This window comes from Hevea brasiliensis, chromosome 4 (genome assembly GCF_030052815.1).
Source record: "Hevea brasiliensis isolate MT/VB/25A 57/8 chromosome 4, ASM3005281v1, whole genome shotgun sequence".
Lineage (NCBI taxonomy): Eukaryota > Viridiplantae > Streptophyta > Magnoliopsida > Malpighiales > Euphorbiaceae > Hevea > Hevea brasiliensis.
The window spans coordinates 113,817,006-113,844,585 of NC_079496.1; the positions used below are offsets into that span (position 1 = coordinate 113,817,006).

Sequence of the window (27,580 nt, forward strand, 5' to 3'; positions counted from 1 at the left end):
TTGACTTGCTAAAACATCTCTACTACATATAGTTCTTGATATTTTTTGGTTGCAACAAGAAAGAAAATGATGATGGATCATTTGAGGGTGGTGCATGTTCTTGGGATTTCTTGTGGTTTTGGTGGTGGGAATTGGCAGCACTAGTAGAGCCTATGGAGCAGTTTCTCGAGTCATCATGAGAAAGATTATTAGGGTAAATAAGGAAGGTCCATACTTAGGTATCGTAGTGCCCAGTGCCTTTGAGATGAACCCTCTCCTCCAGTCTCTAAGTTTTGTGACTAACGCTCTGTTTGGGTTGGGGTGAGGGAAGGGTAAATGAGGGTAAGGAGGAGTAAATAATTATTATATCCCTGTTTAGGAAGAGGTGAGTTAGTAAAGGATATCCCCTGCTTACACCCCAATTTGGGGTATAAGAAAAATTGGAATTTGAGGGGTAAGGAAGGGTGGTGTAAGAAAAATTGGAATTTGAGGGAGGGTTACCCTTCTTTACCCCTCAAATTCCAATTTTTCTTACACCCCAAATTGAGGTGTAACCAGGGGAAGATAAGAGCTGAAAATTACTTTATTTTTTATTTTTCTATTGTATCCTTAATTTTTTGTTAAAAATTTAATTATACTCATTAAAAATAAACCTAGCGTACCACTACAAATAAATGTCTTCTCTCTCAAGTGGCCATACATAGTTTCTCTGTTTTCAATCATTTGTTTTTAAATATTTTGCTGCAATTATTATACTTTAATTATTATTTTTTTATTTGTTCTTTCAATAGTTTGCTCCAATTATTATGCTTCAATTATCATTTTTTTTCTAAATAATCCATTTTTTATTTAATCTTTTTTAGATTTTTGCATTTTTGTTTTGATTTATTAATTTTATTATTTATTTATAGTGGACCATTATTATTTACAAATTTAAGATTTATCATAATGAGTTTAACATTTAATAAATTATCTAATAAAAAATAGTATTTTTGTACTTCTAATAATTATTTATTCTTCTTTCACCTCTTTTTAAACATGAAAAATATACATTACCTTTCCTTACCTTTCCATTAATTCACCTTGTCGACACCATATTTTGGCCGATCCCTAGAATCAATAAAATTCTTCTTTGAACAGCTAATCACGTTTCCGATCCCTCTTTGATAGGCGGTCACATTTCCGATCTCTCCTCACAAAGAATTGAATTAATGCTGAGTCCTCATATTCATTAAGCCTCGCCGATCTCTCAAATCATTTACCGACCTCTCAAACCCGTTGTCGAATTTCCGGACCTGTCAAGTATATTCCTGATCTCCGTTGATAAATAAAATGAACTGGCACTAGATCTTTTCCTACCAGTTTTATTGCCAACCTCCTTTTCGGAAGATTAAGAGCTAAAGTTTTGGTTCGGTTTAACGAGGGTTCCGATCTTAAGTGTTCAAGTTAAATTTTCAATTTTAATCAAGTCCCGTTCAGCATTTCTCCCCCACCGATCTCATGCTTATTGTGCTTTCCGATCTTTTATACTTAGATTAATAATGGCATTTAGTTCATGTTTCGCTATGCTCATACAATCAAATACTTAGGCAATTCAAAGATTTTCCAATCACATCCATTCATTGAACAAAAGAGATATTCCATTTCATTTCATAATTTGTACAAGTTATTCGGCTGGGGGATCACCCCCAGCCTGATTTACATTCTGCTCACTCTCTCTCTCTTCCTCGCCCTCCTCCTCACTATCTTCACCATCGCCCCCGGGAGCCAGGTCGTCCATCCAAGAGAAGTCCTCTTCAGGATAGCGCTTTTGGAGTTCGGCCAAGAGATCCTTATGAGCATTCACATAGGCTCCGGCTATTCCCGACACCATCTCTTCATCCTTTTCCTTAAGCTCTTTGTCTTTCTCAGAAAGCTCCTTATCCTTCGCGTTAAGCTCCTCTACAAGTTGAGCGACCTGAGCGGCCGTTGGCACAAGTGCCTGGACTTCTCTGAGAGCCCGTTCACTTTCAGCCAAGTCACGAGACCTTTCGGCCAGCTGGTCTTCATGGTACTTCGCCCGTCCCTCGACTTGAGATATATAATCCCGAGCGGATGAGAGTTGGGATCGGAGGGAAGCCAATTCCTGATTTTTCTTCCCGACCTCCTTACCCGCACGCGAATCTTTTCGAATCATGGTGCGGTTCACGGACACTCCACGTTTATGCTCATAGTTCGAGTCAAGATATCATCGAGACTATTCAGGATAGCTGTCCGGTCCTCTGAAAGAAGATGGTAGACCCGGGACTTTGGCAAAATCGGGGTTCTCCCGACGATCGGTTATTCTTCAAGCAGTCGATCAACATTTGAGCGCCACGAGAAGAGGTCCTCCCAGAAGCTTGAGGAGGCCCCCCTTCCGTGCTTGGGACAACTGAGAGAGGCGGAGGCTGCTCTTCCGATCTAGGAGGAGATCTGACAGCTTCAGTGGTCGGCGGACCCGAAGGTTGAGGTGGGTCTCTTTGTATCTCCCGTGTTCGTGGCCGGTGTTTGAAGTCGTTCAACGCTTCATCTCCTTTACTTTCCTAAGATCTCTTTGTTCTTCTTCCGCTTCCTAGAACCCTCACCACCCGCCATACCGCACAAAGAAAAGGTTAGTGAGATCTCTAAGGTCCCGAGCGAGATATAGAAAATACCAATGCCGAGGTCGAGAGCGGAAGTTCGCGAGCTTGGCGGTGATCGATTGCATGGTCCAATGGTGCGATTCGCGATCACCGCATTTGGACAGAATATTTTAGAGTGGCGGCGACTTTTCACTCCATCACTATTGAGCTTTCCTCTTGACTCAAGGTAATGTGCTTGAGCGAGGGCCCTGGTACCACCGGCTACGAGGAAAGTCCTCAGCGGCTCGGATCTTTACTCCTCGGAATGAAGAACCGGTTCTTCCAATTCTTAAGGGATGAGGCGGATCGGAAAAGAGTCCGCAATGAGGCTTCGCTGAAAGAACCGATGTTCGTCATCCTTTCTGCGAAGTTAGTGCAGTAGCTCGGCGAACACCTTAGCCGTAGGTCTGATTCCCTTAGCTCGGCATAGACCTCGGAAAGCAACCAAGATCCGCCACGAGTTGGGGTGGATTTGAACAATGGATACTCGGTGAAATTTTAGGACCTCCTTATAGAAATCGTCTAGAGGGAACCTCAGACCGGCCTTTAACTGTTCCTCATACACCATAACCATGTCATCCTCTTCAAAAGAGTGATCGACACGAAGATCGCCATGGCACTTGATCAGCTCATATGAATCAGGACAAATGTTGTATTCTTGAACAAACGATTGCAGATCGGATTCCCGAAGAACCGACGGAAGCTCGTCTATAGGAAGGGTCTCTCTCCTTGAAGGTGGTGCAAGCCTTGATGGTATGACCAGGCCAGGCACTGGCGAGAGACCCTAGGGGGTTTAGGTTGCACGCTGGGCCCGACTGCCTCTTCTTCATCAGACGATGACCATGAGAACTGAATGGAAGGAGGGCTCGCCGCTCTCTGACCTTCGGCACCGCTCATTTTCAAAAAAAACAAAGAACTTAAACTAAAAAGAGGATTAAAGCCCTTACCGGAGTCTGATCGGCGTCGGAAGAACTGGAGAAAAGGAGAGAACTTCGAAGTTGCGAACAAGAGGCTGAGAAAGGAATGAGAGAACAACTGGCTAACCCTCCCACCCCTATTTATACTAGTCCGAGCATTTAATGCTCGCGAAGTTCTAGGCAGCGCATCGATTGGTGGGACTCGACAGCTGTTCTCAAATAACCGAATGTTCTGAGATCGGTTAATTAGAGATCGGCATAATGAGTTAAAAATTTTGAATAAAGGATCAGTTAAGGGTCATTCAGGTAAAGAATCAGATTGGATAATCACATCAGAGATCGGAAAATAATCAATGCAAAATAATAAGATGATAACCGACAAAGTAAAGTCTTTATTTTCAAGAGATCGGATTACATCATTTGGGCGATCTCTAGGGATCGGATTACAATAAAGGTCTAACTACATCATTTGGGAGATCTCTAGAGATCTGATTACATTGAAGAATTACATCATTTGGGCGATCTCTAGAGGCGAGCGAAAATCCTATCTGAAGGGGCGATCTAAGGATCGGTTTATAAGCGATCCCAAGGATACCACCGATCTAAGGATCGATTTATAATCGATCCCAAGGATATTGCCGACCGGATGCTTCATCCGTTGTCGGAACACCCAATGTGGATCAGAATCGCTGTCGGAACACTCAATGTGATGAGAAGCCGAATGAACTCAGTTGAGCAACTCGAGATCGGTACAACCGAGGCCCGCAATACGGATCGGTCAAATCCAGTTCTCTCACCATCGTCAATTAGGATCATCCAATCACCGGGATCGTAAATTTTCAGTCGGTGAGATAGGAACTCCATCGGAAAAAGATCAAAGCCTAAGTTATAGCCAGAACTTCTACCTGAGCGGCTAGAACAATGTAAGTAAGAAATGAAGAGAGGAAAGTCGATGAAGAAAATGTCTCGTCGACAGGTATATATAGGGGAAATGGGCATTTAATGTGGCGGAAAGCAAGCGGGCGCTTGAGAATCGAGATGCAATTAATGCTTGGACCGAATCGGATCGATCAAGGGATAAAAGAGATCGAGAGATAGGAGATCGGCATGAGAGATCGGAATAGGAGCTAGGGGAGATCGGAAGACAAAAGAATAAGACAAATCCCAATAACCGTCGTCGAATCGAGCCGAGGTAGTTAAAGCGTGGCGACGAGATCTCCACCGCACGCCTAAGAATCGCCGCCAATCTTTGACAGTGCCGTGGTATGTCATGTGATCTGTACATCCCAATCTCCACCGTTGATCTCACTTGTAAGGATGAATCCGAACCCTTGGATCAAAAGAGAAGACGGCAATACCAGCGTTTTTCACTCTTAGCCCTCGGATCGTTCGGACAAGAGGATTCAAGACCGTCAGTTAAAGAGGAAAAGGACAAATATTCGAGAAGCGATCTCACCATTCGTTTTGATTCTCTTTAATTCGAACATCCGATCATGTACTTCAAAATCTTGACCCTCCATCTCCCTCAAAATAAATCGACCCTTCATGGGGAGCACCGACTCTATAAATACCGCATGAAAAAGCTGTTCAAGGACGGAAAAAAATATAGACAAGAGGTCGCTATTATCGTGGAGGAACTCAAACTTCATTCGGTTTGTTACTCTGCTGTTTTGTAGTGATTAAAAGACTTTTGAAACTAGTTTTCGTGAGTGTTTTCTTGGAAAAGATTTTGAATCTGGAACTCTACATTTCCAGTTTGTTCATTATCGGTCATACTCTCATCATCTGCTTTCTTTTCCTCTGCTCAAGCTCAACTTCCTTCCACCTGGTTCTTACCAGTTACCTTTTAGCTAAAGCATCTCTCGGTTTCACGACAGACATCAACTCTCAGCCGATCAATCCGCCATCTTCATCACTATTTACCACCTCATAGTTATTTCAATACATTTGGCTCCTCACAGACATCAACTCTCAGCCGATCAATCCGCCATCTCCATCACTATTTACCACCTCACGCTTATTTCAATATATTTGGCTCCTCACGGTAAGAGTTCATATTCTTGTTTTATTAAGTATTTGCGTTTACTTTTCGCACTTTCTTTGTTCTCTTTACGTGCAGCGGTTTTCTCTAAATTTATTCTAAGCAAAAATCTCAAAGAACGTTACTCTCGAATTATCTCTTTAGTGATCGGTCCATCATTTCATCAATTTTCGTCATTTCGAATCGAGCTTTTAGCTCCTAGTAGCGTGTAAGTGGTCGTGCAAAATATAGGTATCTGCAACTTAAGGGTCTCTTTTAAGAGAAAGCTTGAATAACACGTCAGGAAAATAGCCAAATTATTAGGCTGACGTGAACGGGAATTCGGCAAGATACCATGAAGAGGAATAAAACCAAAATAAACTAGACAGAACAGATCGGACATTAATAGGTATGCGTGAAATGACTACATGGAGGGTCGGTAAATCAAGTTTAGTATTACCCATTTAGTCATAGGGTATCAAGAAACCTTATCTCCAGCATTTTTGAATGCCAGAAACCTTAGTTTTAGGTTCTTGTGACATGTAGCTGAAATTGAAATTCGGGAGATCGGCAAAGCCCCTTCCGTGCTCTGCTAATCCGAAAGAGATCGGAGGAGAGTTCTTATCCGGTCTCAGCTTAAAATTTTAATAAATACTTAATAGAGATTGGAGGAGAGTTCTTATCCGACCTCAATTCAAAATTTTTAATAAATATTTAAAAGAGATCGGAGGAGAGTTCTTATCCGGTCTCAGCTTAAAATTTTAATAAATGTTTAAAAGAGATCGGAGGAGAGTTCTTATCCGGTCTCAGCTTAAAATTTTAATAAATGCTTAATAGAGATTGGAGGAGAGTTCTTATCCGGTCTCAGCTTAAAATTTTAATAAATACTTAAAAGAGGTCGGAGGAGAGTTCTTATCCGATCTCAAATTAAAATCTCTAATAAATATTTATTAGGGATCGGAAGAGAGTCCTTATCCGATCCCCAACCAAAATTTTAATGAATATCTAAAAGAGGTTCGGAAGAGAGTTCTTATCCGATCTTCTAAATTAAATTTTAAATAAAACATTCCTTTTCAAGTAAAATTAACATACAAAAGTAATTCACTAAGGTTGTCTCATTTACTTATGTATCTGGGTGATCCTAATCAGTGAAAAATCAAACATTCCTTTTACCAAAAGGACTAACATTCCCATCCGAGCCCTCCTAACTAATCTACAAAGGACGCAAAACTAAATCTACTTACCCTTATCAAGGGACGAGGTGGGGTGCCTAACACCTTCCCCACCCGTTTACGGACCCCGAACCTAGAATCTCTGTTTTAAAGTGGTTTCATTTTTAATTTATCTTCCTGAAGGGTTTTCTTTAGTTCCCCTCAAAACTAAGGTGGCGACTCCTCACTTTTTCCCACTTCGGTGAGTGATCGTCCGGGCGACCGCAAAATCCCATTGCGACAGCTTGGCGACTCCACTGGGGACACTAGGGACCCAACCCCAGTCTAGAGGTCCAAAAGTAGGCTTAATTTTTGTCCGATCAAATTATATTTAGAGGGGCTCACTCGGCGATGTCTTATATGCTAATTATTATTGCTACTAACTATTTTGTTTTGCCTGTTCTATCTCCTACAGTGCTCTTCATTTCAAAGAAAAAGGAAAAAAGAAAAAAATGGAAAAATAAAATCCCCCTGAATTGGGAAGAGGTAAAAGTGTCCCTTCACACACTGAACACTTACACAATGTCCTCACACACTATGGTCCTAACCCGGGCTTTCTTACCCTTTTAGGAAAGTAGGAGGGGGTCATGTAGCGGTACCCGTGGGTTTTACCCCGTTAGTATCCGTGAAGGCTTCTGCTCAAATTGAAACTCGTTCTATTTACCGTGATACCCGTGGAATTTTCCCGATAATATCATGGGGGTAGGATGGGGCTCTCATTTCTGATGAGGGGCAATTTGGGAACCTGTGGCTATTAGAAAATTAGATCTGAGCTAAACCGTCACGATAGTGAAAGCCGTAGTAAATCGCCTCATAAGATAGAACTATCCAGATTTGTAGTGCTTATCCGGTGTTAGGAGTCTCCCTACTATAGGACAAAAGGGGCATACTTACTCTTACCCTATTCTGCTTTAATTTCCTTTTGTTCATTTCTTTTGAGGGTAATCTTGAATCCTACTAAAACGCCTACACATTTTCCTACTTTGATAAATGTGTACGTGTCACAATCACAAGTATGATTCAAAATTACCCTAATTTGTCTTACTAACAAATTTTCCCGCAGGCGTTACCAAACCAAGAGTCTCAGATAAGGATAGGCATCATTTTTATCATGGCATCCTTGAGTCAGTCGGCAGGAGAGGCTCAGCATGATAAACTTTGGTCAAAATCAGCTCATTTGTCGGTACCCTCTCAAAATGATGTGTCCGAGGCACACCTTATCTCTATACCTTCTCTGGATCTGGACAAAATATAGGTCAAAATGAAAAACCTCGAGTGCATCTAATAGATGGAGGTTGCTTCCCGATCAGGTCAAGGTACAGTTTGAAGAGAAGTACGGAAGGATTGCAACCTTAATGCAAGTCAAGGTCCAAATCCCTGCATTAAAAGCCATGTTGACGGTTTGGAATCCTAAGTACGGAGTGTTCTCTTTCAATGACATTGATACGGCCCCCACTATGGAGGAATATCAGGCATTCTTTGGGGATCCCATACTCATTGCGAGCGGATCTACTTACACCTCGAGCATAGGCGGACACTGAAACGGTTGGCACATATGTTGGGTTCTCCCGTAAGAAGTAAAGTCGAGAAAGCGATCAAAGGGAACACGCATGGATGGCATTGGGCGTACCTTGAGAAGCGGTTAGATCATCACCTCCAAGAGAAAGCGGTGGGATAAAGCTTCCGTAGCACTAGCCTTGGGTATATATGGTCCGATCCTGCTCGGGGCCATTGGGGATCATCACTTGCGGTGCAAAGGAGGTATTTTGGACAAGAGAAAGGCGGGGATCAATCCGATACCGGCAATTCTTGCTGAAACCTTGTTAACCCTAACTTACTACAGACAACAGGGGAAAGGGTCCATTAAGTGTTGCTCTCAGTTATTATACCTCTGGACTATCAGTCACATGTGTCCTGTGGAGACAAAAGGATTGACTTGGTACCTTGACCAGCCTCCCATTGAGAAGATGATCCGGTTAGTGATCAGCTCGAAGAATGAAAAAACGATGGCGGGAGCAGTTTTGAGTTTCAATAGCCATGATTATCGTTGGAGGAAGTCGTGGACGTCAAGCCAACCCGTCTTGATTGGTACAGAGGTATTCGTCGGTGTCACGATTGGAATAATCGGGTATACAAGTTACACTCCAACACTGGTAATGAGGCAGTTTGGCTCAACACAGTCCATGATCAACATTAAAGAATACCACCAAGGTCACTTCTACCATGAGCTCAAGGAAGAAGAAGGGTTGAAAATGGCTCGCAAGTCCTGGGAAAACATCACTCTAATGGCGAGATCACCCAAAGGCCCAAGTGCCTCAGGCGATTACCTTAAATGGAGAGCTGATAGGGACCAAGAACGCTCTACCGTAGAATTCAAGGACGACAACCCTCGCCAAGACGCCCTATTAGAGGAAGCTGATAATCGCCTGGTTGACTCGCTACAAAAGGCAAATACCGAGAACTCACAGCTGCAAGAACGAATGAAACAATTGGAGGACCAACAGCAGAAACTTAAGAGAAGGGTAAGAAAGCTCAAGGAAGAGGCAAGGGCCGAAGGGATAGGGTTCGAAGAGCAAGAGGTACAGTGGGAAAAAGAAAGAAACTCTCTCCAAGCTGAGGTCAAAGAGATGAAAGGGCAGAATAGTAAGCTTCAGGAAAGGATGAAGTACCAAGAGGTACTCGTTGAAGAGTATAAACAGGAAAACAAGAAGAAGAAGCTTGAATTAAAAGAACAGGCACTCCTCATCAACGACATCTTGAAAGAGTGTGCTAAAGAAAGGAAAGAGAAAGAGAAACAAGCTGCCCTCTATCAAGGACTGAAAGAAAATGTGGACCAGTTGGAGAAAATGATAGCACAGGGAAAAAAGGAACTATTACCTGAATCCGAGTATGCTCTGAAAGTGTTCGATCCTGCCAAACAAGAGGAAAGGTTATATGAGTATCTCAGAAAATGTCATCTTATTATAAGGAACCTTCCAGAGCCTAGGCCAATGTAAAAGATACGATGTACAAATTACTCAGTTAATGAAGTGATTTTTGGACCATTGTTTAGCAAAATTTGTGAATGAATAGTATGACTCCCGTAGGAACTTCCTCGCTAGGGTTATGTGAAAAATTGAAATGCGCTATATGGACAGGTATCATAAATGCGCATTCAATCCCGTCATTCACGGTCAGACTGTCGAACGATGCCATGATAAAGCTGAGGCGATTATCCTTTTTACAGATTTCAACCTGGCTCTCAAATGCCACTGTATCCTTCGTCCAGACCAGGACTTTTAGTTTCTTTGCAAAACTCAAATTCATTTAAATTTTTTTTTATCCTCACAGGAAATCAATATTGATTCAAACAAGGCAAGTCTGACCAAGCACACGATCCAACCCAAGCGAGTGTACTTAACAAGATCTCGAACGAGGAAGATAATGGAAAATCAGGAGCAAGTACAGAACCTACAGGGGACAGTCTCCGAGTTGAAAGATCGACTTTACAAATTATGAGACTAATGAAGGAAATGTCTCGAACAAACTCCTTGAACCTAGCCAACAAGTACCACCTCCGCCTCCTACAACAAATGATCCTCAGCAAGCTTCAACCTCTTTTACCTTTCAGTCTCCCATTCCGGACCCGACAATCACTGTCAATCCGGTGACCATAAATAATGACCCACCTTTTTCCTATTACCCGGCCGTCTCAAATGCCGAGCCTCACCATTCAATCCCGATCCCTCCAGTTTACTCCACCCCTCAGCTCCCGGTTGGAGGAGCGTATCATACGGTGGAAGGAGAACATAGGGTGAGAGAAAACGAGAAACTATCTGCCCTAGAAGAAAGATTGAGAGCAATAGAAGGGTTGAACATGTATGGCTCAGTCGATGTGTCGTCACTGAGATTGGTGCCAGATGTGGTGGTACCACCCAAATTCAAGGTTCCTGATTTCGACAAATACAGCGGAAACTCAGATCCCCGCATCCACCTGGCAACCTACATTGCCAAAATGTCTGCCTTAACAGAAGACGATAGACTTCTCATTCACTTCTTTCACGAGAGCCTCTCCGGAGCAGCTCTGAGATGGTGCATACAATTGGACAGGAGCAAGCTGCACTCCTGGAAGGACTTAGCCGATACCTTTCTAAAGCAGTACAAATTCAATTGTGATGCGGCACCCACGAGGAGGGACCTCGAACACAGTGCAGAAAAGACCGGGAAGGTTTCAAGCAGTATGCCCAACGATGGAGGGAGAAGGCCGCAGAAGTATATCCTCCAGTGACCGATAATGAACTCTGCTCCCTATTCATCGAAACATTGAAGGCTCCCTACTTCAACCTGATGATCGGAAATACCTCCAACAGCTTCTCAGATATCATCCAAGCTGGTGAGAGAATTGAAGCTAATCTGAGAATAGGAAGACTACAGGAGTTGGCTGAGAACCCTGTGAAAAAGACTGCCAATTTTGGCAAGAAAAAGGAGAGTGATGTACATTCCATCACTCGTAATAATTTTCCCCAATTCCCCCAAAATAACTACCGCCATATCCTCCCTCTCATGGCCCAACTATCGCAAACATCCCACCCCCTTTCCTAATTATTCACAACCACGCCACAATATGCCCCACCCGCAAATTTCCAACCAAGACCACCTCCTCCTCCACTCAACCACGACCACCACAAAATAACCCAAGACCTCCAAGGAATCCCGATCCACCCCTTCCTCCTCTCGGTGAAATATACCGATACCTTATCGGTATAAACCAAATCGCACTCACCCCTTTAGACCCAATCCACCGCCATATCCTGTGTGGTATGATGCCACCGCCGTTGTGAGTATCATGGAGGAGCACAAGGGCATTCAATCGACAATCATGGGCACTCGGAGGAGAGTGCACGCCTAATCCGAACGGTGGTTGAAGATCGAGGAAATGGTTCCTCCCCAATGTCACCTCAAACCCACTACCTAACCATAATGCCGGTAGTGGTGTGAATATGATTGAGTCCGAGGGAGAAGGATCAACACCAAAGTGGACAAGTTGGTCCCTTATTTCAAAGAAATTTTTGCCATATCAGCAAGAGAGGGTCACCTTTGCCCTCAGGTAGCAGGATTTGAAGAGAGTACGGGGTGTCCTTACCATGGAGGGGCAGCTGACCATAAGCTGCAAGATTGTGGGGGGTTCAGGCAAGAAGTCCAAAATTTGTTATCTCTTAAAGTTCTGAGATGCCAGACAAAGGCAGAAGGGGAAGTGAACACCGCTAGACTCAGCCAAACTGCTTCTACCTCCAAGCCCAGAATCACTTTCTCACCCCCAGTAGCCTCACCGCCAGTAACAGTTATCCGAACTACGCCCCAGCTTCCTGTCACCAATACTCACGCAGTCCCTTGGAACTATAATTTCCAAGTTTTTACTCAGGGAGCGTCAAGCAGCGCATCTGCCCCTAGCCTTGCCTCACCTTCGACACCACCAAAACCATGCTTCGCTCCTCACGAGCATTTCAGATGACTTATGCCGGACTCGCTAGCAACATTACTCCCAAACCAGTTCTCGCCCGTTATTGCAACAAATCCTTCTCCACCTGATCAAGAAGTCGAGTTTATAACTCGAAGTGGGAGGTGTTACTGGAACGAAGAAAGAGAGAAGAAACAAGTGAAATTAAAAATGGGAGAGTCATCAAGAAACACGTAAGAGGAGGTTGAGAAAGCAGAGGAAGCAGAGCCTATCGAGCGCAAGGAAGATGAAGAACCATCGCTCCAAATAATGAAGCAGAGCGAGTATGACGTGGTAGAGCAATTGAGAAAACCCCGCCCGAATTTCACTCATATCACCGATCCCGAGCTCTAAGTCCACCGACAAGCCCTACAAAGAATCTGGATCAGCCTTTGTGAACCCCGACATTACTCCGGCGCTTTGAGAAAATAGTAGGACAAATCCAGCATCCAAACTGTAGCCTTTTTCTCAAGAGGAGGTAGACCGCGGGCTTAGGGCACAATAAAGCTCTACATGTAATCGTGAAGTGTAAGGGTTGTATAGTGGCCAAGGTTCTCATCGATAACGGATCGGCCCTCAATGTATCGCCTAGCGCGACCTTAGCCAAAGCTACGGTTGACTAATCGCCTATACATCAGAGTGCCATGGTAGTAAGAGCCTTTGACGGCACCAGGAGAGAGGTACTGGGGGACATTGACTTGCCAATCCAAGTCGGTGCATGTACTTTCAAGGTCACGTTTCAAGTAATGAACATTGAGCCGGCTTACACTATGTTATTGGGGAGGCCATGGATCCACTCTGCGAACGCTGTTCCTTCAACTTTACACCAGAAAATCAAATACATTAAGGACGGCAAAATCATCACGGTAAGAGGTGAAGAGGCCATACTGGTCACCAAGCCGCAATCACTTCCCTATGTGGAAGCGGCCGAGGAATCATTGGAGAGTTCTTTCCAGGCCCTTGAGCTGCAAGATACTGGGAAAGAGGGGGCTATGGCTATGGTGGCCAAAGTAATGTCAAGAAACGGGTATCAAGAGGGGAAAGGCTTGGGCACTGCCTTGCAAGGAATCGTCGAGCCTATACCGGCTATTCAGAAGATAGGCCGTTGTGGTTTGGGGTATGAGGAGGATGCCCTCGTGGATGGGCGATTCTGGATGAGGAGAATGCTTCGGGATCAGAGGTTCGACCAGGAGACGGGAAAAATGAAAATAATAACGAGAATTACGGAGTTCTTCACCAAACCGGTCATCCAACATCCGCAAGTACGTAACAATCACCGATGATCCATCCATAGATGTCATCCAACCGATTCCTTGTATGAGGCCCTAGTTTCACCCATGGCCGAGGAGCAGAGCTTGACAACCGGACAACGGAGGATATCCTGCACTCAATTTCGAGTAAAGTACCTCGGTTATCTACACTTGATCATTTTGTCCATGGTGACAAGTGTAATAATCAGAATGGACCTTTTCTTATGGCATTAATATTAATGAATTGATAGCGCATTTTAAATCCAATACTCTCTTTCCTTTTTAATTCCATCCTTATAACATGTTCTATTCTTTATTCATTCAGGACCATTCATCAATTAACACCTAATAATCCAATAGACTCGTAAATTCCTCCGTTAATTTTGAAATCCCCATAACTGCCATTACTTCAAGTAATTCTGAGGAAGACCTTACAGAAGAAAGCAATGAAAAAGATGAACCCTCCCTCGTGCCTTGTGAAGATGAAACGCGCACAATAAACTTAGGCTCGGAAGAAGTAAAAAGGGAACTTAAGGTAGTGGAGAGTGAGGAATTGGGAGATATGATCGGTCTGCTTAAGGAATTTCTCGACGTATTTTCATGGAGCTATGATGATATGGTCGGTTTGGACCCCCAGATAGTGACGCACAAGATTCCCTTAATTCCAGGAACGATCCCGGTGAAGCAGAAACTGAGGAGAATGAATCCCGACACACTGCTCAAGGTTCGGGATGAAGTCAAGAAACAGTATGACGCCGGGTTCTTGGAAGTAGTCAAATATCCCCAATGGGTGGCTAATGTCGTCCCAGTAATGAAGAAAGACGTGTGAGTCAGTGTTTGTGTTGACTACAGGGACCTTAATAAAGCAAGTTTGAAAGATGATTTCCTCTCCTCACATTGATGTGTTAGTTGACAATGCCGGATTGGGTAGGTGTTCGTGTATTGATGGGGCATCGTGGTACAATCGATTCCGATGGACAAGGAAGACAAGGATAAAATCGCTTTCATCACCCAATGGGGGTATTTTGCTATCGGGTCATGCCCTTCGGGTTGAAGAATGCCTGGCTACTTACCAATACAAGAATGGTCACATTATTCCACGATATGATGCATAAAGAAGTGGAGGTATATGTGGATGATATGATCATTAAATCCAGGAGAAGAGAGCCACGCTCAGTGATGAGGAGGGTGCTCAAAGGCTCAGAAATACAAGTTGAAGTGAACCCCGCTAAATGCATCTTCTGAGCTAGATCGGGAAAACTGTTGGGATTCATAGTAGCGAGAAAGGGATAGAAGTGGATCCGCACAAAGTTCGAGCTATTCAAGAAATGCCGTCCCAAAAACGTAAAGGGAGGTGCGCAGCTTTCTAGGAAAGTTGAACTACATTTCAAGATTTATTTCTAATTTCACTGCCAAAGCTGAGCCTATTTTCAGACTACTCCGGAAGAACAATCCTACCCAATGGGATTCGGATTGTCAAAAGGCTTTCGAGACAATCAAACAGTATTTGTCAAACCCACTCAAGATTGGTCCCGCTCAGGCAGTGTGCCTCTCGATCCCGTACATGGCAGTCCAACAGAGCTCTATGGGATGTGTTTTAGGACAAGATGATGATACCGCCGAAAGAGAGGGCCATTTACTACCCGAGCAAGAAGTTCAATGATTATGAGTCAAGGTACTCTTTCTTAGAAAAGACTTGTCAGCGTTAGCCTGACAAAGAAATCGCCTCAAGCACTACATGTTGAATCACAAGACATGGCTTATCTCCTGATGGATCCTATCGACACGTATTCGAAAGCCCATTCGTGCGGGAAGGATAGCCAAGTGGCGTGTTATACTCTCCCAATATGATATAGTGTACATGACCGGAAGCGGTGAAAGGTAGCGTAATTGCGACCTCCTAGCGGAAAACCCTATCCCGGATTATGAAGCTCGATTTTGAGTTCTCGACGAACATATTAATGAAGTAGAATGCGAAGAAGAGGGGTCGATCGATGTGTGGAAATGTATTTTGACGAGCAATCAATTTATCCGAATGGAATTGAGCTGCACTAGTATCCCTGCATGAAAGCACTTCCCAATAGCCGCTAAGTTGGGATTTGACTGTACCAACAATGTCGCAGAATATGAAGCTTGTGTAATGGGTCTACATGTCGCTATAGAGATGAAAATCGTAAAGTTGGAGGTGTATGGAGACTGGCTCGATAATTTATCGTGTCAAGGGAGAATGGCAAACCAAGGATCCCAAGCTAATCCCCTACCGTAAATACTTACTCGAGATGATCAGGAATTCAAGAAATCTCTTTCACTCATCCGAGTAGAGACAAGAATCAATTTCTTGTCGACGCCTTAGCTACTCTAGTTATGGCTCAAATCGAAGAAGGGCGACGTTTGACGTTGAAGATTAAAGTAAGGGATGAGCCACCTATTGCTTCATGATTGAAGAAGAGCTCGATGGAAAGCCTTGGTATCACAACATCCCGGTCTCATCAGAGAACCGAGAATTCCCTTCAGGGGCAAGCAAAAATGAAAAGAAGATGATTCGGAGGTTGGCATTGGGGTACTTTCCCAGTGGGGAAACCCTATACAAAAGAAGCTCCAACGGTGAATTATTGAGATGTGTGGATGCAAAGGAGGCAAAGAGAATCCTTTTGAAACTCATGAGGGAAATTGTGCAACTCACGCCAATGGACACATGATGGCCAAGCAAATCATGCGACGTGGGTATTTTTGGACCACAATGGAAAAGGATTGCATCGAGTATTTCCTAAGTGCCACAAGTGTCAGATTTACGCAGATCCGATAAATGTGCCACATCACAATCTGATCAATCTCGTCTCACCGTGGCCTTTTGCAATGTGGGGCATAGATGTGATTGGTCCCATCAATCCCAAGGCATCCAATGGGCACAGATTCATCCTTGTAGCCATCGACTATTTCTCCAAGTGGGTCGAGGCGACATCCTATGCTCACATCACGCAGAACACGTTTCTCAAATTCTTCAGAAACAATATCATATGCCGGCATGGTCTCCCGAATGAAATTGTCACTGATAACGCCAAGAACCTGAACGGTCCGAAGATTCGTGGCCGTGATCAATACGTAATCCGACATCTCAATTCCTCCCCATACCGTCCCCAGATGAATGGAGCGGTGGAAGCCGCGAACAAAAATCTAAAGAGGATAATCCGGAAAATGACGGTCACATATAGGGATTGGCATGACATGCTCCCCTACGCTCTTCATGCATACCGGACTTCCATAAGAACCTCAACTGGGGCAACTCCATACTCACTGGTCTACGGGATGGAAGCAGATACTGTTGAGGTTGAAATTCCTTCCTAAGGATTCTCAAGGAATCGTGATTGGTGAGTCAGAATGGATCCAGTCAAGGTTGGATCAGTTAAACTTGCTGGATGAGAAAAGGTTAACAGCAGCATGTCACGGGCAATTATATCAGAGGAGAATGGCTAGGGCATTTGATAAAAGCGTTCGCCCGCGCGAATTCCAACCCGGGGACTTAGTTCTAAAGAAAGTACTACCAAACCAAAACGATCCCCGGGGCAAATGGTCACCAACCTACGAGGGACCCTATGTGGTTAAAAAGGCGTTTACTGGAGGAGCCTTGATCTTGACCCACATGGACGGTGAAGAATTCCCGAGACTCGTGGAATGCCGACATCACAAGAAATACTATGCATAAAAAGGAGAAGGGATGAAAACCCGAAAGGGCGTCCTAAAAAAAAAAAAAAAAAAAAAAAAAAAACTTGGGGTGAAAACCAAAAAGGGCGTCCCAAGAACCAAACTGGAGGAATAAGGAAGGGGGCATGAAACCGCGGATAGAGAGGCAACCGTCACGGCAAGGGACTTCAGAGAACTTGGAATATGGCAGTTAAAAGACTTCAAAACCAACTAAAAGGAATATATGAGATCTATCCTTGTACCTTTCCTTTTCCTTTGAAAGTCTATTTTTCCTAAAGCCATGATAAAGTTATACTCCATTCCTTCTGCTTTTGTTTTCCCGCTTACTCACTTTTTAATACTATCCTTTCTCTTTGACTAATGCGCTATTGATTAGTTAAATTTCTGCCATAAGATTTGAATTTAAAAATTGATAACCTCGCGTACTTTACTATGAGATTTGCAGGGAATAGCCGCCAAGAAGAAAAAAAAAAAAAAAAAAAAAACCAGAGGTGAAAACCCGAAAGGGCGCTTCTGGTCGAATGGACGAAAAGAAAGTGAAAACCCACAAGGGCGCTTTCCGAAGAATAAGGAGAAAGTCGGGAACGGAAAAGGGACGTCTGAAAGAACGAGGTCATAGGTCAGGCCTTACAACTCCTCCTCCATTAATCGTCCGCCTTCATTATCTTGTTAAGTACACTTTGTCAGGGAATAACTTCATGTGCCAAAGTCAGACTTGTTTTGTAAGTTGATTTTAATTTCATGCAATTTACATTTCCTGCTATCAACCTCTGGTTCCTTGATCTAAGTTGATTTTAATTTTCTGCAATTTACATTTCATGCTATCAACCTCTGGTTCCTTGATCTAAGTTGATTTTAATCTCTAGCAATTTAAATTCCTGTTATCAACCTCTGGTTCCTTGATCTAAGTTGATTTTAATTTTCTGCAATTTACATTTCATGCTATCAACCTCTGGTTCCTTGATCTAAGTTGATTTTAATTTCCAGCAATTTAAATTCCTGTTATCAACCTCTGGTTCCTTGATCTAAGTTGATTTTAATTTCATGCAATTTACATTTCCTGCTATCAACCTCTGGTTCCTTGATCTAAGTTGATTTTAATTTTCCGCAATTTACATTTCATGCTATCAACCTCTGGTTCCTTGATCTAAGTTGATTTTAATTTCCAGCAATTTAAATTCCTGTTATCAACCTCTGGTTCCTTGATCTAAGTTGATTTTAATTTCATGCAATTTACATTTCCTGCTATCAACCTCTGGTTCCTTGATCTAAGTTGATTTTAATTTTCTGCAATTTACATTTCATGCTATCAACCTCTGGTTCCTTGATCTAAGTTGATTTTAATTTCCAGCAATTTAAATTCCTGTTATCAACCTCTGGTTCCTTGATCTAAGATGATTTTAATTTTCTGCAATTTACATTTCTGTTATCAACCTCTGGTTCCTTGATCTAAGTTGATTTTAATTTTCATGCAATTTACATTTCTGTTATCAACCTCTGGTTCCTTGATCTAAGTTGATTTTAATTTTCATGCAATTTACATTTCTGTTATCAACCTCTGGTTCCTTGATCTAAGTTGATTTTAATTTCATGCAATTTACATTCCTGTTATCAACCTCTGGTTTCTAGATCCAAGTTGATTTTAATTTTCTAGGTCATTAACTTAGGTGTGCTTTAGTTCCCTAATTTCGAACACCTAATCGTCCAAAATATGAGTCTGAATCTTTACATAATTCCTATACGGAAATTTTTCCTTTAATAGAAATTATGTAAAGAGGGGCAGCTGTCGACACCATATTTTGGCCGATCCCTAGAATCAATAAAATTCTTCTTTGAACAGCTAATCACGTTTCCGATCCCTCTTTGATAGGCGGTCACATTTCCGATCTCTCCTCACAAAGAATTGAATTAATGCTGAGTCCTCATATTCATTAAGCCTCGCCGATCTCTCAAATCATTTACCGACCTCTCAAACCCGTTGTCGAATTTCCGGACCTGTCAAGTATATTCCTGATCTCCGTTGATAAATAAAATGAACTGGCACTAGATCTTTTCCTACCAGTTTTATTGCCGACCTCCTTTTCTAAGATTAAGAGCTAAAGTTTTGATTCGGTTTAACGAGGGTTCCGATCTTAAGTGTTCAAGTTAAATTTTCAATTTTAATCAAGTCCCGTTCAGCATTTCTCCCCCACCGATCTCATGCTTATTGTGCTTTCCGATCTTTTATACTTAGATTAATAATGGCATTTAGTTCATGTTTCGCTATGCTCATACAATCAAATACTTAGGCAATTCAAAGATTTTCCAATCACATCCATTCATTGAACAAAAGAGATATTCCATTTCATTTCATAATTTGTACAAGTTATTCGGCTGGGGGATCACCCCCAGCCTGATTTACATTCTGCTCACTCTCTCTCTCTTCCTCGCCTCCTCCTCACTATCTTCACCATCGCCCAGGAGCCGTGTCGTCCATCCAAGAGAAGTCCTCTTCAGATAGCGCTTTGGAGTTCGGCCAAGAGATCCTTATGAGCATTCACATAGGCTCCGGCTATTCCCGACACCATCTCTTCATCCTTTTCCTTAAGCTCTTTGTCTTTCTCAGAAAGCTCCTTATCCTTCGCGTTAAGCTCCTCTACAAGTTGAGCGACTGAGCGCTTCATGGCCCAAGTGCCGGGACTTCTCTGAGAGCCCGTTCACTTTCAGCCAAGTCACGAGACCTTTCGGCCAGCTGGTCTTCATGGTACTTCGCGCGTCCCTCGACTTGAGATATATAATCCTGAGCGGATGAGAGTTGGGATCGGAGGGAAGCCAATTCTGATTTTTCTTCCCGACCTCCTTACCCAGACGCTGAATCTTTTCCCGAATCATGGTCTGGTTCACCAGACACTCCACGTTTAGGCTCATGGTTCGAGTCAAGATATCATCGAGACTATTCAGGATAGCCCGTCCGGTCCTCCCGAAAGAAGATGGTAGACCCGTGACTTTGGCAAAATCGGAGTTCTCCCCGACATCAGGTTATTCTTCAAGCAATGATCAACATTTGAGCGCCACGAGAAGAGGTCCTCCCATAAGCTTGAGGAGGCCCCCCTTACGTGCTTGGGACAACTTAGAGAGGCGGAGGATGCTCTTACGATCTAGGAGGAGATCTGACAGCTTCAGTGGTCGGCGGACCCGAAGGTTGAGGTGGGTCTTTGTATCTCCCGTGTTCGTGGATCGGTGTTTGAAGTCGTTCAACGCTTCATCTCCTTTACTTTCCTAAGATCTCTTTGTTCTTCTTCCGCTTCCTAGAACCCTCACCACCCGCCATACCGCACAAAGAAAAGGTTAGTGAGATCTCTAAGGTCCCGAGAACCGAGATATAGAAAATACCAATGCCGAGGTCGAGAGCTAAGTTCGCGAGCTTGGCCGGTGATCGCTGCATGGTCCAATGGTGCGATTCGGCGCCACCGCATTTGGACAGGAATATTTTAGAGTGGCGGCCTGACTTTTCAGCTCCATCACTATTGAGCTTTCCTCTTGACTCAAGGTAATGTGCTTCGGAAGCAGGGGCCCCTGGTACCACCAGCTACGAGGAAAGTCCTCAAAGCAGCTCGGATCTTTACTCCTCAGAATGAAGAATCGGTTCTTCCAATTCTTAAGGGATGAGGGCAGATCGGAAAAGAGTCCGCAATGAGGCTTCGCCTGAAAGAACCAGTGTTCATCATCCTTTCGGCGAGTTAGTCTGTGTAGCTCGGCGAACACCTTAGCCGTAGGTCTGATTCCCTTAGCTCGGCATAGACCTCGGAAAGCAACCAAGATCCGCCACGAGTTGGGGTGGATTTGAACAATGGATACTCGGTGAAATTTTAGGACCTCCTTATAGAAATCGTCTAGAGGGAACCTCGCATCGCCTTTAATCGCTCCTCATACACCATAACCATGTCATCCTCTTCAAAAGAGTGATCGACACGAAGATCGCCATGGCACTTGATCAGCTCATATGAATCAGGACAAATGTTGTATTCTTGAACAAACGATTGCAGATCGGATTCCCGAAGAACCGACGGAAGCTCGTCTATAGGAAGGGTCTCTCTCCTTGAAGGTGGTGCAAGCCTTGATGGTATGACCCGACCCCGACCTGGAGCAGAGACCCTAGGGGGTTTAGGTTGCACGCTGGGCCCGACTGCCTCTTCTTCATCAGACGATGACCATGAGAACTGAATGGAAGGAGGGCTCGCCGCTCTCGACCTTCTGACCGCTCATTTTCAAAAAAACAAAGAACTTAAACTAAAAGAGGATTAAAGCCCTTACCGGAGTCTGATCGGCGTCGTAAGAACTGGAGAAAAGGAGAGAACTTCGAAGTTGCGAACAAGAGGCTGAGAAAGGAATGAGAGAACAACTGGCTAACCCTCCCACCCCTATTTATACTAGTCCGAGCATTTAATGCTCGCGAAGTTCTAGGCAGCACATCGATTGGTGGGACTCGACAGCTGTTCTCAAATAACCGAATGTTCTGAGATCGGTTAATTAGAGATCGGCATAATGAGTTAAACATTTTGAATAAAGGATCAGTTAAGGGTCATTCAGGTAAAGAATCAGATTGGATAATCACATCAGAGATCGGAAAATAATCAATGCAAAATAATAAGATGATAACCGACAAAGTAAAGTCTTTATTTTCAAGAGATCAGATTACATCATTTGGGCGATCTCTAGGGATCGGATTACAATAAAGGTCTAACTACATCATTTGGGAGATCTCTAGAGATCTGATTACATTGAAGAATTACATCATTTGGGCAATCTCTAGAGACCGACGAAAATCCTATCTGAAGGGGCCGATCTAAGGATCAGTTTATAACTGATCCCAAGGATACCACCAGCCGATCTAAGGATCAGTTTATAACTGATCCGAAGGATAGTGCCGACGGATGCTTCATCCGCATTTAACACCCAATGTGGATCGACCGCATTGTCGAAACACTCAATGTGATGAGAAGCCGAATGAACTCGCTTGAGCAACTCGAGATCGGTACAACCGAGGCCCGCAATACGGATCGGTCAAATCCAGTTCTCTCACCATCGTCAATTAGGATCATCCAATCACCGGGATCGTAAATTTTCAGTCGGTGAGAAAGGAAATCCATCGGAAAAAGATCAAAGCCTCAGTTATAGCCAAAACTTCTACCGGAGCAGCTAGAACAAGGTAAGTAAGAAATGAAGAGAGGAAAGTCAGATGAAGAAAATGTCTCCGCGATGTGGGTATATATAGGGGAAATGGGCATTTAATGTCGAAGGGAACGGCGCACGCTTCGAGAATCGAGATGCAATTAATGCTTGGACCGAATCCAGACTGATCAAGGGATAAAAGAGATCGGGAGATAGGAGATCAGCATGAGAGATCGGAATAGGAGCTAGGGGAGAGATCGGAAGACAAAAAGAATAAGACAAATCCCAATAACCGTCGTCAGAATCAAAGCCGAGGTAGTTAAAGCGTGGCAGACGAGATCTCCTCCGCACGCCTAAGAATCGCCCGCAATGCTGACAGGTGCCAGGGTATGTCATGACAGTCCTGTACATCCCAATCTCCACCGTTGATCTCACTTGTAAGGATGAATCCGGAACCCTTGGATCAAAAGAGAAGACGGCAATACCAGCGTTTTTCACTCTTAGCCCTCAGATCGTTCCGGACAAGAGGATTCAAGACCGTCAGATTAAAAGAGGAAAAGGACAAATATTCTGAGAAGCGATCTCAGCCATTCGTTTTGATTCTCTTTAATTCCTGAACATCCGATCATGTACTTCAAAATCTTGACCCTCCATCTCCCTCAAAATAAATCCTGACCCTTCATGGGGAGCACCCGACTCCTATAAATACCTGCATGAAAAACTGTTCAACGACGGAAAAAAATATAGATAAGAGGCTGCTATTATCGTGGAGGAACTCTGAAACTTCATTCAGTTTGTTACTCTGCTGTTTTGTAGTGATTAAAAAGACTTTTGAAACTAGCTTTCAGGAGTGTTTTCTTGGAAAAGATTTTGAATACTGGAACTCTACATTTCCAGTTTGTTCATTATCCGTCATACTCTCATCATCTCTCGCTTTCTTTTCCTCTGCTCAAGCTCAACTTCCTTCCACCTGGTTCTTACCGTTACCTTTTAGCTAAAGCATCTCTCGGTTTCACGATGCACATCAACTCTCAGCCGATCAATCCGCCATCTTCATCACTATTTACCACCTCATAGTTATTTCAATACATTTGGCTCCTCACAGACATCAACTCTCAGCCGATCAATCCGCCATCTCCATCACTATTTACCACCTCACGCTTATTTCAATATATTTGGCTCCTCACGGTAAGAGTTCATATTATCGCTTTATTAAGTATTTGCGTTTACTTTTCGTGACTTTCTTTGTTCTCTTTACGCACGCGTTTTCTAAGTTTATTCTAAGCAAAAATCTCAAAGAACGTTACTCTCGAATTATCTCTTTAGTGATCGGTCCATCATTTCATCAATTTTCGTCATTTCTGAATACGAGCTTTTAGCTCCTAGTAGCGTGTAAGTGGTCAGGCAAAATATAGGTATCTGCAACTTAAGGGTCTCTTTTAAAAGAGAAAGCTTGAATAACACGTCAGGAAAATAGCCAAATTATTAGGCCGACGTGAACGGAATTCGCAAGATACCATGAAGAGGAATAAAACCAAAATAAACTAGACAGCAGATCGGACATTAATAGGTATGCGTGAAATGACTACATGGAGGGTCGGTAAATCAAGTTTAGTATTACCCATTTAGTCATAGGGTATCAAGAAACCTTATCTCCAGATTTTTGAATGCCGTAAACCTTAGTTTTAGGTTCTTGTGACATGTAGCTGAAATTGAAATTCGAGATCGGCAAAGCCCCTTCCAGTGCTCCTCGCTAATCCGAAAGAGATCGGAGGAGAGTTCTTATACGGTCTCAGCATAAAATTTTAATAAATACTTAATAGAGATTGGAGGAGAGTTCTTATCCGACATCAATTCAAAATTTTTAATATATATTTAATAAAGATCTGAGGACAGTTATTATCGGGTCTCAGCTTAAAATTTTAATAAATGTTTAAAAGAGATCGGAGGAGAGTTCTTATCCGGTCTCAGCTTAAAATTTTAATAAATGCTTAATAGAGATTGGAGGAGAGTTCTTATCCGGTCTCAGCTTAAAATTTTAATAAATACTTAAAAGAGGTCTGAGGAGAGTTCTTATCCGATCTCAAATTAAAATCTCTAATAAATATTTATTAGTGATCGGAAGAGAGTCCTTATCCGATCCCCAACCAAAATTTTAATGAATATCTAAAAGAGGTTCGGAAGAGAGTTCTTATCCGATCTTCTAAATTAAATTTTAAATAAAACATTCCTTTTCAAGTAAAATTAACATACAAAAGTAATTCACTAAGGTTGTCTCATTTACTTATGTATCTGGGTGATCCTAATCAGTGAAAAATCAAACATTCCTTTTACCAAAAGGACTAACATTCCCATCCGAGCCCTCCTAACTAATCTACAAAGGACGCAAAACTAAATCTACTTACCCTTATCAAGGGACGAGGTGGGGTGCCTAACACCTTCCCCACCCGTTTACGGACCCCGAACCTAGAATCTCTGTTTTAAAGTGGTTTCATTTTTAATTTATCTTCCTGAAGGGTTTTCTTTAGTTCCCCTCAAAACTAAGGTGGCGACTCCTCACTTTTTCCCACTTCGGTGAGTGATCGTCCGGGCGACCGCAAAATCCCATTGCGACACACCTCTTTTTCAAACATGAGATTTTTTTTATTGTAACCCTCTTCATCATTTTCCTTCCTTACCCTCCCTTATCCTTCCATTAATTACCATTCCCTCACCCCATTCAAACAGAGCTTATGCTGAGCTTCCTTACTTGAACTTCTCAGGTAAAATAATTTTATAATAACTTATCTTGATCTTTTGACAACTTCACAGTAAGAGAATTGTTCATATTTGATCTCAATACGTTTGTATTTGACCAAATGAATAAAGAAAGTTGAGGATCTAGTGGAATTCTTGCCAATAATACCTTTCCATCAAATCAGAACGTTTCTTGCTCAGTTTCTTTGCTATTCCCTTCTTGTGGAGAAGTGGGCATGAAACTTGAAGTTATAATCTTACAAGATCTTAAACTGTTTGATTTTGGTTTCCACAGGGAGAAGATTTAGGATAGGGATGGTGGAAAATGTGAAGGTTATAATTGTCATGACTGGATTAAGTATGGTATGTGCATTTTCATCATCTTCTTTTTTATTTTTTTCTTTTTTAATCCTACTTTGCTATTTTATAATTGTATTTTTCTTATTTAAATAGCTAAATGCGGGTGTAACCACACAATTACTACTAAGTTTGTTCAAGGTGACTGGTGTTGTGCACAAGGGAATTGCAGGAAATGCAAATCCTTCACTCCAAATTGGGGATGTAACTATCCCACAATATTGTCTGGAGTTGGCAGGTAAAATATTTGCTTGATTTCACTTACTCTTCTGAATTGGGCCCTTCCAAGTGGACAAATTCTGATCTTGTTTCTTGCTTCAAACATAACCAGAGGATAGACATGGGCCTAACGATGAACTCCCTTTAGAATCTAATGGAGATTACACCAGGAAAATTGGGTTTCTTGAATTTTCTGATTACAACAACAAAAGTTACACAAAAAATGGGAACTCAGAGGAAAACCTTTTAAACAACGTCTAGTGACGTTTCCAGTAAATGGAATTTCTGAAGTTAGGCAGCACGCTTTCTGGGTTCCTGTCAATAAGCATTATTTCCAAGTTGCAAAGAAAGTTGAGGTATATATATATATATGAACCTTCTTTCAACTGATTTCGTTTCCATATCAATCTCTAATGAATTGGATTTGCAATATGCAGGGTTTGAAGTTAGGAAGGTGCGTGAATTTTACTTGCTTACCAAGAACACCTATGGTGGTGAGAGTGAGAAGGGGGATTAGTGCTAATGTTTTTGTGGAAAACAGTGCCTATAGAGTGTTCCTCAACTCCAAATTCAATGCAACTCCGATTGACATGGAGAGTGCAGCAGTTGCCTTTGACTGTCACCCGTAGCGGAAGCCTTTCATTGCTATAAGAGCTCTGTCTGATTTAGCAGGTGGGGGTTCTGCTCTTTCCAATGAAGTTGGCATCTATTCCTCTTTGGCTACTCAAAATGCTGTGGATGCTTTGCTTAGATTCATTTCCTTGTTGTTTGCTTAATTCTATACTCTATGTCTTATCATTCAACAAATTGTGTACAATTACTAATTGATACTTTTCGCAATTAAAAATGGTAACTTGGATTGTAATCTTAGCTGTAAGAAATGGCAGTGTTATAGTTTGATATGATGGAAAATTTAATGACAAATGGAAGAAGAAGAAGCAATAATCAACTGTAAGAAATGTAAAGTGTGTAGAGACGAATAGAGCAAAGGCCGGCGAGTGCGGCAACTGGGACCCCAGTTTTTGGCTTTCATCAAATTCAGTTGCCACCTCTGCCGCCAAAATTCAAAGCTAATTTAAACTACCTGCAGCCCCTTTTCCGCCTCCTCCTCAGATCCATCCCATAAACACCAAACTCAAATCCTCCTCTTTCTTCTTCCTTCTCTTCTTCTACTAAAAGAACGCCGCTGCCATGACAACTACTACCACCACCACCGTATCATCCCAAGTTCTTTATCACACCTCCGCCTTCCTTTCTGATTCCCTCGGTCAACCTGACCTCCGCCACTATCTTTTCTCCTCTCTATCCACAGCAAAACTTCAACTTCCAACAAAACCACCACCCTCAAACCCCTAAGCCTAGCCTCATAAACTCTTGAAAAACCATTTCTGCCACAAACCCATTCAGCCGATCCTCCTCTCTCGTCGGCGAAAGGCTCCTCCTTTCCTATCTTGAAACCCCCTTCTCTTCCTCCCTTCTCTTCCTTCCTTCTCTCCCTGATTTACACTCTCACCCAGCAAGCCAACAATTCCGCCATTAGTCTCTTTAACAGCCTCTATTTGCACGGTAAGAGATTGCTCTGGTTCTTCTTCAGGAGCTGTTTTTAGTCCATCTTTTACCAGTTCTTCGATGATTTAATTAGCAAAGATCAAGTATTTTGATTGCATGACTGTTGCATATGTAGATACAGCCCGTGAGATGTGGGAAGATTTGCAGGCTGTACCTACAAATGCAATCATGTAATTCTGGGATCGAAGCACTAAAAATACAAGAAATTGCCATCGAGTTACACTTTTCCCAAGCCGGTGCTTGTCCCTTTGCATCTGGTTTGGCAAAGATCCTTCTGGCTTGGAGAGCATTCATCGCTGCAGTATGCCTCCATGTTGGATAATTCTTGCCTTTGAGAATTGAGAAGACAGGAAA

General features: G+C 42.8%; 1 pseudogene; it reads left to right on the top strand.

Annotated features, from left to right (window-relative positions):
- The first annotated feature begins 69 nt into the window (after positions 1-69).
- On the top strand, positions 70-27,298 carry LOC110636166 (bark storage protein A-like; annotated as a pseudogene).
- The last annotated feature ends 282 nt before the right edge of the window (positions 27,299-27,580 follow it).